We start from the raw sequence: 11,902 nt of genomic DNA on the forward strand, positions 1-11,902 counted from the left end.
CCATAGGCTTAAAAACTAAAAAGAGATAAGATGCGCGTAATCCCTTTCTTGTCCCTCTCCTCAAGAAACGGAACAAGATGCTAGAAGGGCAAAAGGAGTGCCTAGGCGAGGTACGAGCAGCAGAAGACACCAAGAGAACATCCCGGCGGCCGTCTAGAAGAGGGCTGGTGATGATGGTGCCGAGAGAAGAGCCAAAAGATGAGGCAACGGGCCGGCAATACGCAACGAAAGCGTCGGTGCACGTGTACTCCGACTTGACGGCCCGCCACCCGCCTTCTTCGTCTTCTCCGGCCTTCCAACGCCAGCCGCCCAAGGAGGCGACCCCGAGAAGTTCAAGGAGCTGGCGATGCAGATGATGGTCCTGCCGGCATCGCCCATGGATGGTGTGTCCGACGCCTATTCAGACCCTTCATCCTCCCGCCCGCTACCCTCGTCGCCGCTGTCGCTGTCCTCCCTGTCACTGTCGCTCGAGGAGTAACTTTTGTCATCAGTCGAGCTCTCCGCACAGCACCCTAGCCTATGTCCCGAGGGCCCGAAGACCTTGACGGAGAGCAGGTCGCTCTCCACTAACTTGAAGCAGAGGACGTGCCCCTTCATCAAGCAGTGGGCACGTGCAAAGGTTTTCCAACCCCGACGAAGGTGCATCACACGAGGGGCGGGGAACCTCGTGTCCGCCCACATGGCGCCATTGCATCACCCCTTCATGTGAAGCCTCAACCTCGGTTGCTGGTTGATCTCCAGCACCCTCGCAAACGCTTCGAATAGATGAAGGCGGCTGCACGGCGGCTCGCGCAGTTGGAGGATGAACTGCAGCGCCGTGTCCCCGACACGGCCGCTCGACGAAGCAGGAGGAGATGACGGAGGAGATGGTGACGGAGATGATGACGACGCGGGTGTCCCCCGTCCACGCCCGCCTCTGCCTCGACCGCCTCGCCGACCGCGGCCCCGGCCGTCGCCTCTGCCTCGAGCGTGGCCTTCACCTTGGACGTCCGGCTCTTCCTTGACCGCCGCTGCTCTCTGGTGGGAGGAAGACCTGGTCGCCTCCGCAGGAGCACGGCCACGACCACGCCCTCTCCCCATGACGAGGGAAGGAAAGGGATCAGACCGAGAGAAGATGGGTGCAAGAAGACACTGTCCCTCTCCCTTTATATAGAGGGACGAGGCCAAACGAGCCTGAGCGCGACCACCCCTATCAACCAATCCAACTGCCGGAGGCACGAGGAGACAGGACCGACCCTCTGCCCCAATCAGCGGCGCCCGGCCCCCCGCCCCGGCATTAAAGCCCATGCCTTCTGTCTCCACGGCCTCCCCTCCCCGACGCATGAAGAACACGTGGCGGGCGGGCCAGGATTCAGATGGCAAGTGGAACGGCCGTTTCGCGCCCCGTGATCGTGGGGCACGGGTGCCGTAATAGTCACAACCCGAGTCCACTTAGTAAATGAGACGCACCCCTGCGGCTTCCTCTATTTTTTATGGGGAAGGCGTGGGCCGCCCCTTTACCATTTACCATGATGTAACGCACCCATGCAGCAACCGTGCCACGCACGACCCCCACTTCACGCATTCAACACGAGTCGTGGGGAAGCGCGACGGGCGAGGGAGTTACTACGGTAAAACTCGGCCCCGCGTACCCGCGCACCATTTTGGGCCTAGCCCAACAACGTGTCGCGCTTATGTGTGGCCCAGGCCCGGGGGCTCCTGTCGGTGTACCAAAGTAGGGGCCCTCTTTGTACCCTTTTACTTGTGCACCGGCAGTCAGAACCGCGCCTTTGGCCACACTTAGCAGGGCAGAGGAGGGAAGCAAAAGTACAAGACTACCAGAGCAGCGCCCCAACTAGGGGCGCAGAGGACAAGGCAACAAGATGGGCTTCCCCCGGCAAGGACCTTGCCGGGACGGCCTACATAGCCCCGGCAAGGACCTTGCCGGGGCAGCTCGCCTAACACCAGCATCGCAGCCACCCTTTAGCCTGAGAGTTCCGACACCATCGACAACGTTGGAATCAAGGCTCCGGAAGCGCTTGCATGACGACATGCAGATCTTTGTAAAAGATAAAGGGCCAATGAGGCCTAGATGAGAACCAGAAGACAAGACAACGACGAGGCTCCTTGCCGAGGATGCCCACGAGGCCCCGACAAGGCTCCTGCCAAAGATACCCACGAGGCCCGGGCAAGGCTCTTGCCGAGGGCACTCACAAGGCCCCGGCAAGACCCTTGCCGGGAATATCCACAAGACCGCGGCAAAGCCTTGCCGCCCCGTCACTTCTCCAGCTCAGCGGCCGACCGACCCAACTAAGCACGTACCCACATGGCAGTACGTGGCACCCAGGCCGACCGGTCAACCACCTACGTGGTCGCATGCAGATCTTCGTGAAGACCCTGCCACCACCCAGCTCAGCAGCCTGCTAGCCTACATGGCGCTGCGTGCCTCGTTGGCCTAGACGTGTGTCGGAGCAAGGTGAGGCGGCGATGGACGGGACGGGCTTCGTTGCCGTCCGCGATAAAGCAAGGGGACAGCTAAGTAGCGCATTTAATGCGTTTTGTCCTGTGATGTCAGACGATAAACTCGACTACCGTATACCATTCCACCTCCTGTGTACCACTGTGGCAGCCCCTTTTGACTATAAAAGGAGGCCCGTGGCGTACTCTGAGAGGATTCGGACTTTTTGGACTATGCACGCACCGTAACTAGTTCAAGGACCCAAGAACCCTCAAATATACACCAAAGCTGGACTAGGGTATTACACATCTTCGCGGCCCGAACCTGGGTAAAATCTCCTTGTGCTGACTACTAGACCCACTCTTTGCACAACCCCGCACCCGCCAACCGCAGAAGGGATCCTCGTGATCCCATAGGTGTCGTTTCCACCGACACGATTCGAAGCAGGTCGGTGTGTTGGATGTTGGCTTGAAGAAGAGGCGACATGCTGATGCCGACGGATGTCAATTTTTTTGACGCGGTCGATGCCAGTGATGAAGTAACTGCATGGCGATGATAGTGTACCCACCCTGTGTAATTCGTGGGGCGATGATATTGGTAATGATTTAGCATTTGTGATGCCGAACTCTTGGTCCCCTCAACAAGGTGATGATCCAATGAGGTTGACCTCGGCTCGATGAAGCGATGATCTATCTAGGGCAGGTCGGCAGCCCTGGAGCAACGTTGTCGGGCTGGTTTGACACCAATGCGACGGTGAAGATTACCTCGAAAAATGATTTAAAATTTGTGGGCATGTGTTTGAGAACAACACACAATACTCTAAGAAAAAAAATCCTCTAGAAAGGATGTCCAATAGCACGTTCATGCAAAAAAGTCTGAAATTGATGCACTCCTCAGACTTGACCCGGAGTTTGAACAGTCGGTTCTAGCTGAAATTTTGAGTGGTGGTCGATATAAAAATTCCGTAGCCAATGAACGGTTGGATATTCCAAAGAATGTCCTAGATTCCCGTCCAAATTCATCTAGATTCCCGTCCAGGTTCAACAGCGCTCAGGTCTATCGGAGATTCGTCCATTGGAACACAATGAAATTTTACAGGTTTCTTCTAGAATCAATTTCGCACAATTCCACCAAAGCAATCGTCAAAGAAACACTCGAGGTGGCAGGGATGACGAACACGAAACCAATGTCCAGAAAAGCAGCACGGTTGCCTGCAAACAATATTGACGTTGAGCCCCCGAGCTCCATGGATGATTCTCCCATGATAGATCGGAGTTTATGTTGGTGAAAGCTTATCATGCCTTAACTCTCGATGGAGGAGGTATGATCCGTTAACTAAGATTTGGGCACGGAAGTCGTGCCATGAAGATCTAAGTCGTTGACCGATGGTCCCATTGATCATTCTTTCGATCACATGGTGGAACTATCAATGAAAGCACCAATGTCAGTGTGAAACCAGTAGACCTCGGGTAGGGGGGGCGAGGTATGAGATATGATCAATGGGTAAAAAGAGACAAGGGACACAATGTTTTTACCCAGGTTCGGACCCTCTTTGAGGAGGTAATACCCTACATCTTGCTCTTGCTTATATTATGGGTGTATCAAAGTAGAGCGTTGATCTACGTCGAGATCGTAAGTTGTGGTCTACACCCACTACTAGGGAAAAGCCTATGCACAGAATCTTACCGGCAGCGCGCTTTAAAATAAGGCGCTGCTTCTACGTAGCAGTAGCGCGCGCAAACAAAACTCGCTGCTAAAATAAATATAGTAGTAGCGCGCCCGCTCTAAGATGCGCTACTGCTATAATTCCCATGACGCCGCCGCGAGGCTAGTTCTAGCAGCAGCGCGTTATCACGAAGAGCGCTACTACTACGGATCATAGCAGCAGCGCATTTCACCAATAAGCGCTACTGCTAAGTTTACTACAAAAATTTAGTCCCACCTCGCTCCGTGAAGAGAGTTTCTACCACCTTAAATATGTTACTTCTCAAACTTTGATAAGAACTTGGTCTTCACTGAACTCTATGTGTAAAATTTGTGGCCGCAATATGAGTCTTCACCGGTTCCTAAACCGGTGACGACTCATGTTGACAAATCAGATTGTACACCAAAAGATCGTTGATGATCTATGTATTTTTTATGTCCATTTTTACATGCTGACACATAGCAGTAGCGCGTTCTTCGTGAAATGCGCTACTGCTAGGTAGTTTAGCAGTAGCGCCTTTCTCTATAGCGCGCTACTGCTAAGCCATTCCATCTCCCACCCCCACGCTCCTCTATCCGATCCACTCACACTCACACAATCACTGGATCTCCCCCTCAACCCCCCGCGCCGGTCCTCCCCCGTCTCCCCTCCTCCCTCTACGCCGCTGTCACCTCCTTCTCCTTACTGGACTCGGTACCGGCTTCCTTCTCCGTCCTCCCTCCACTCGCCGCTGGCTGGCCCCTCCTCGCTCCGCCTTCCTCCTCCGTCCTCCTTCCACTCGCCACCGGCCGGCCCCTCCTCGCTCCGCCTTCCTCCTCCGTCCTACTATCTTCTCCCTCCTCGAGTCGCCCCTCCTTCTCCCTCCTCCCTGCTACATTTTGATTTAGTAGGCTAGTTCATATGCAACATTTTGATTTAGTTGATATGATTTAGTTGATTTAGTAGGCTAGTTGATTTAGTTGATTTAGAACATTTTTATTTAGTTGATTTATTAGGCTAGTTGATTTAGTAGGCTAGTTGGTTTAGTTGATTTAGTATGCACCATTTTATTGTTATTTTTTGGTACATGGATAGGTAGATGCTTTTGTTTTTTTGTAATAAGTTATTTTCTGGCAAAATGTAGGTGCCAATTTAGTTAAATTTGCCACTTGTTTTTTAATCAATTATCTTAGGCAATAGGGGCCAAATTAGATGAAATGTCTTGGTAGGTGGTACCCTGATTTGGTAGATATTTGTGAAAAGTTTTTTCGGCAATAGGTGCCACCGAAATGCTTTGGTAGGTGGTACCTTGTCATCTAATATGTTACTAGATCTTAGGATTATAATTCTCCATCAAATTGCTTCTCGCGGAAGAACCAAAAATATCACATGCTACTGTTTTTGTTTCCAGTGAAGTGGATCGTTAATCCTTTGCTCATATTGCTTTAGGAAAATGGCGCCACCACCACCACCACTATGTCGACTAGGCAAGTCAAGGTGCGCCAGCAGTCTTGCAACTGGCAAGCTATTCGGCATCTACTTCCAGCCGAGTTTTCATCATGCGGCAGTAAGAAATTAGATGAAATGTAACAACTATTTTATTTTTAGTGTTGGCATTACTGCATTGTGTCATTTTTCTTTTTTTACACAAATCGTCCCAGGCAATGTGAGGTTGAAATTCAACAAGCTAACAAGAGACACCGTGACATTTGAGGCTCCTGGGGGGCCGTTGACTATGGAGGTCGAGAAAGGACGCAATATGTCGCAGATTGGAGGAGATGGATGGGCCCGTTTCCTCGCCCGCATGCGTCTTACTGGTGGTGAGTTGATCAGCTTCTCCTTCAGAGCAGAAAGACCCAAGCTGGCTGTCATTTATCTCAACCTGGTGGAAGATGATGAAGATGACGAAGATGATGAAGATGACGAAGATGGTGAAGATGACGAAGATGATGAAGATGACGAAGATGATGAAGATAATGAGGACCCACTCAATGAAGATGGCGAGAACCCACTTCATGAAGCCATCGTAGCCCAAAGAATGAGGCTGAGTGAGGAGGAGGTGTGCAACCTATGGGACATAATTCCGCCACATGATGACTTTGTCGGGGTGCCATTCGTGACCCGCCTGACAAGTACCTTGGTCGATCGGCACAAATGGTATGTTATACTGACTGTAGTAATTTGATGATATATATATATATATATATATATATATATATATATATATATATATATATATATATGCTTTATTGTTATACTTACAAATGCAAATTATCCGATGATATGCTTAGTGTAGAGTCCAATGATATACTTTGTGGAATCTAGTCAATGATATGCTTTAGTGTAGAGGTTGATCGCATGCTTATTAGTGTAGAATCCAAGGAACTATTAATAGTGTAGATAATCCATATATACTTATTAGTAGAATTCATGATTAATTAGTACAAATGCATAGTACTATGTCTTTTGATAGTGTAGAAATCCAGACTTAATAGAAATATATTTGCAAGAGTATGTGCGAGGCTATTTATTAATTGATATGTTTTTCTTATTCAGAAATTGCCAAAGAACCTATCTGTGAGTTGTGGTATCGAGCCGGATGAAGAAGGCTCAGCTGGACTACGCCTTACCGCAAGGGGTTCCGTCACCACCTGTACTTACCGCATGGACACAGACGGTCGCACACACTTAAACTCGGTTGGGTGGAAGAGATTCCTCGTTGGCAAGAATCTTCCTGTTGGACAGGCCATCCTAATTACTATCAGGAACACCCACCGCCCAGGCTTGAGGATGATGATCGTCGTCGATATCATCTAGAACTACATATGTGTGTGTGGCTATATCATCTACAACTACATATGATGATTGTCGTCGATATCATGTAGAACTACAGATGATGATCGTCATCGATATCATCTAGAACTACATATGATGATCGTCGTCGATATCACCTAGTACTGCTTGAGGATGCATGTTGAGTATATATGAAATTGTTATCTAGTACTCCCTTCGTTCCAAATTACTCGTCGCTGTTTTAGTTCAATTTGAACTAAAACCAGGACGAGTAATTTGGAACCGAGGGAGTACTACCTAGTACCTATAATGCTTTATGAAATTGATATCTAGAAGTACCTAGTATCTGGAAATTGCAGTTTATTGAAGCTGAAACGGGATAGGAAGCCGGGGGAAATGATGAAAGATATAGCAGTAGCACGTTCCGGAAAAGCGTTGCTGATATAGTCAATAGTAGTAGCGCGGGTACAGACCGCACTACTACTAACAGTTAGCTGTAGCGCCTTATTGGTAGCGCGGCTGCCCGCGCTGCTGACAGCCTCAAAACCCGCGCTACTACTAGGGTTTTCCCTAGTAGTGACCCTAGGGGTAATGATTATGATGATGATGAATGTGAGATGTTGTGTATCGACTAGCCTGGCCTCGGCTTATATAATGTACCGGAGGTCTAGGATAACAAGAGTCCTAGATGGGTACATTCGTGACGAGGAGTCATTGTCTTGATCACCAAGTCTTACGGATTCTTCCTCATATATGTCATGTGCTGCCCGAAGTGGCCCATTAGTGAACCGCCACGGGGGTCTTTGGCCTGACCAACTGGTTGGGAGATGATGTGGTGAGTACCTCTAGTCTGGGACATCATCAGTAAGCGTGCCAGTTTCGATTCAGAATACAAGATCTCTCTTGCGTCCGTATATCCGCCCCTCGTCGCCGGCATGAAGAAGTTGCCAATAGAAGTAACATCAATTGCGGACGAGCTTCCGTTAGAGAGGTTACAACTGATGCCAAGTGAAGGAGTTAAGACGAGGTTTGTTTATGAGGTCGTGCGTCTATGTCAAGCACTACTGGAATCAGCGCCTTTACCGAGTGCCTAAAAAACTCGGCATGGGGCAAAATAACTCGGCAAAGGTCTGGCCGAGTGTTATACTCGGCAAAGGACTCCCGGCATACCCCCTTCTGGCAAACAGAAGTTTTTCAAGAACCATTTGTCAGACTCTCTACAACAAGTTTGTCGAGTGTTTTCATGGTGCTCGGCAAAGGTTTAACTTCATAAAAAATAACTAACGGAGAACGAAAAAGGAGGAAATCAGTCAGTTTGCCAGGTGTCAATGTTTTGCCGAGTGTTGCACTCGGTAAAACATTTTTTGTAGAACAAAAATACACCGGCGGCGGCGCCGATGGCTGGAGCTTGTCGCGCTTGCGGTAGGGCGGGCTCAAGACAACGAACGGGTCTACCGATTTTTGTCTAGACGCTCAGCGTCAGAACACACGCACATATCAGCCGGTGAGCTTCTAATCCAAAGCATATCCGCGCATCATTCCGTCCGAGCCACACGCATACATCAATACACAATAAACTGGCATGCATGCACCAACATGCCAACATAACACACGCAGATACAATGCTAGACAACATACACGCATCACACCGGCAAGCCGCATAACGAATTGAAGCCTTTGATCTCTGAGATGTCGTAGATGTCCCAGCCACTGCCATGCTCGAGGTTGAACTCGGCTAGCGCCACGAGGATCTAGCCGAAGAGCACGCTGCACAGGGCGCCACCCAAGTCGCCGGTCTTCTGCTCTTCTCCGGCGGCCAGTGGTGAATTTTGAAATGTGCTTGGTGTGAGAAGATAGAGAAGAAAGAGAGAGGAGGTGTTCGTGCCTGTGATTGAGATGTATGAGATAGGGAGAGAGAGAGGGGAAGGCGCGGTTTGATAAAGCCAGATGGAAGGCTGCGACGTGATCAATCCATGTGATTTCATGAGATTGGTCGAGAGTGTGCTTTCTTTTTGCCAATTAGTAAAAGCATGACTTTTACCGAGCGTAACACTCCGTAAATACCAAATAATATTAGAAATATTGCAAATGAACCAAAAACTTGGGAATTGCCATCAAATATTGTCTACTTTATGTGAAAATTGGAGTGGAGCCATTTTGCATCCTATTTTTTGTACTTGCTTCACAAAAGATACACATTTTTACATTTAGAAAATAGTAAATAAATTTGTTGTACAAAACAGGTAGAAAATCTATTTTGCAACATTGTTTGTAATGGTAAGATGCACCTATGTGTCAAATGTGTGCACATTACCATAAACTATGCAGTGAATATGGCCATCACCTTGGTGATTTGCACATGAAAGTCATGAATGTCCATACACGATAGCCCGTTTTTTAAGGATTCTTTTTTCAAAATTTTCATATTGAAAGTTCGGCATTTTTCCTCGCAACTAATACACATAAAAGGAGTCCATGCGAAAGGATTGCATTTTTTGAACTTTTATTATTTTATTTTAAACGGGGTCAAAATGGCTGGCATGGCTACTCATGACAAGGGGTCGAATCTCTGAAAGCTCTAACTGGTTCTTCCACATAATGACTAACATATGTACCTAAACATGTGTTTTGTTAATTTTTAGGACAGAGCTATCACACACTTAAATTTCAAATTTGAATTACTTTCAGGAAATCAACATAAAGTCATTGAAATGTGCGGAAGTAACTAGAGATCTAGAAAATTTATAGAACTTGGGAATTTTCCGGTACATACGGTCTACTTTATGTGAAAATTAGAGTGGTTCCAATTTGCATCGTGGATTTTGTACTTGTTTCACAAAAAATACCCATTTTTAACACATCGAAAATAGAAAATGATTTTATTGTATAAAAAGTTGAAAACTCTATTTGGCAACATTGTTTGCATTTCCAATATGCACCTATATATCCAAGTTCACCACATTATCATAAACTATGCAATAAATATAGTCCTCACCTTAATCGTTTGGCTTGAAACTCATGAATTTATAGACTTCATAACCTGTTTTGTGAAGGATTTTTTTTTCAAAATTGTCGTAATGTAAGTTAGGCATTTTTCCTCACAAATAGTACACATAAAATGAGTCCATGCGAAAGGATTGCAGTTTATGAACTTTTATTCATTTTCTTTCATTTTTTCAAAGGGGTCAAAATGACCGTCATGACTATTTATAGCAAGGAGTTGAACATTTCCAAACTATAAATGGTTCTTCCATATAATGAATACTTGTGTACCTAAATATGTTGTTTGCTAATTTTTAGGACATAGCTATCACACAATTCCAGTTCAAATTGAATTACTTTCTGCAAATCGGCATAAAGTCATTTAAATGTGTGAAAGTAACTATAGACCTAGAAAATCTATAACATTTGGTAGTGGTCCATCAAATATGGCCTACTTCATGTGAAAATTAGGATAGAACCATTTTGCACCCTGGTTTTTGTAATTCCCTCACAAAAAATACACATTTTGATACTTAGAAAATAGAAAATTATATTTTTTGACAAAAAGTTCAAAACTCTATTTGGCAACATTGTTTGTAACGGAAGGATTCACCTATATGCCCAAGCTCACCACATTATCATAAACTATGGAATGAATATGGTCATTGCGTAGGTCATTTGAGACCAAATTTTTCATGCGAAAAAGTGTAAATAATATGGCATCAAATGTAAAAGTTGTCAACATAAAATTATCAGTGTCATCAAAATGAACAACTTTGATTTTTGAAGCATCTTCATCTAAGGTCGTATGCAACGGCTACAGCCAAAACAATGCATTGTAGCTAAGACCCCATTTTGTCGAGTGGGACACTGGGCAAAGACCCCCTTTTTTCCGAGTTTAGCACTCGGCAACACCCTGGTTGCCGAGTTTTGTTGTTTTACCGAGCGTTTCGTTGACGATACTCGGCTAAGTACCTGTTTGCCGCGTTTTAATTTATGCCGAGTACTTCTTTGGTAGGAACTCGGCAAAGTTACTATTGCCCACTGCGTAACATATTGCACCTGACAAAGAGCCTAACACTCGGCAAAGCGAAAAATTCCAGTAGTGAATCTTTGCAAGAGCGAGTGCTTGTGTTTAGCCAATTTCTTGAACAATTGGACTAGATCATGGAACAGCCGAGGGAAGAGTTCATCTGGACTAAATGCAACGAGCTCCTGTGTATGAGTGGAAATGTCTCCGTTAAAACCCGCAACGCCTTCATGGTGGACTTCAATGATATGAGGAGCGAGGCCAAGGTGATGCTTCCGTCGACCAAGGTGTGTGGAGAAGGTATTACCCTCATTGGAGCATCGCGTGCGTTGCCCCTCGATGTTGTGTGGAACCCTTCTGTCCGAAGGCAGGCGATTGGACATGCATATCGAATTGGTCAGCAAAAGATTGTCCATATATACAATCTAATCGCAGAAGGAACACAAGAGGAGGGCAAATATGATATCCAAGCTAAGAAGGAGCAAATGTCCAAATTGTTGTTTTGAAGTGAGCCATAGCCTACGCAGTCCGTCATCAGAATTTATTTCCATTGATAGGATTTTGGAACAAATGACAGAAGATGAAAATCTGAAAGAGATTTTTGTGAATGTACTCTGATCATAGTGACAATAGAACTTATAGACCTCGGGTAAGTGGAAGCTTCTTGTCGGTGGAAACGACACCTATGGGATCACGAGGATCCCTTCTGCGGTTGGCGGGTACGGGGTTGTGCAAAGAGCGGGTCTAGTAGTCAGCACAGGGAGATTTTACCCAGGTTCGGGCTGCGAAGATGCTTAATACCCTAGTCCTGCTTTGGTGTATATTTGAGTGTTCTTGGGTTCTTGAACTAGCTCCATTGCGTGCGTAGTCCAAAAAGTCCAAATTCTCTCGCAGTACGCCGCTGGCCTCCTTTTATAGTCAAAAGGGGCTTCCACAGTGGCACACAGGAGGTGGAAAGGTATACAGTAGTCGAGTT

The 11,902-nt window shown here is 46.9% G+C and overlaps 1 pseudogene; it reads left to right on the forward strand.

Moving 5' to 3' along the window:
* The first annotated feature begins 11,063 nt into the window (after positions 1-11,063).
* On the forward strand, positions 11,064-11,544 carry LOC141022281 (SNF2 domain-containing protein CLASSY 4-like; annotated as a pseudogene).
* The last annotated feature ends 358 nt before the right edge of the window (positions 11,545-11,902 follow it).

Source organism: Aegilops tauschii, chromosome 5, assembly GCF_002575655.3.
Source record: "Aegilops tauschii subsp. strangulata cultivar AL8/78 chromosome 5, Aet v6.0, whole genome shotgun sequence".
Lineage (NCBI taxonomy): Eukaryota > Viridiplantae > Streptophyta > Magnoliopsida > Poales > Poaceae > Aegilops > Aegilops tauschii.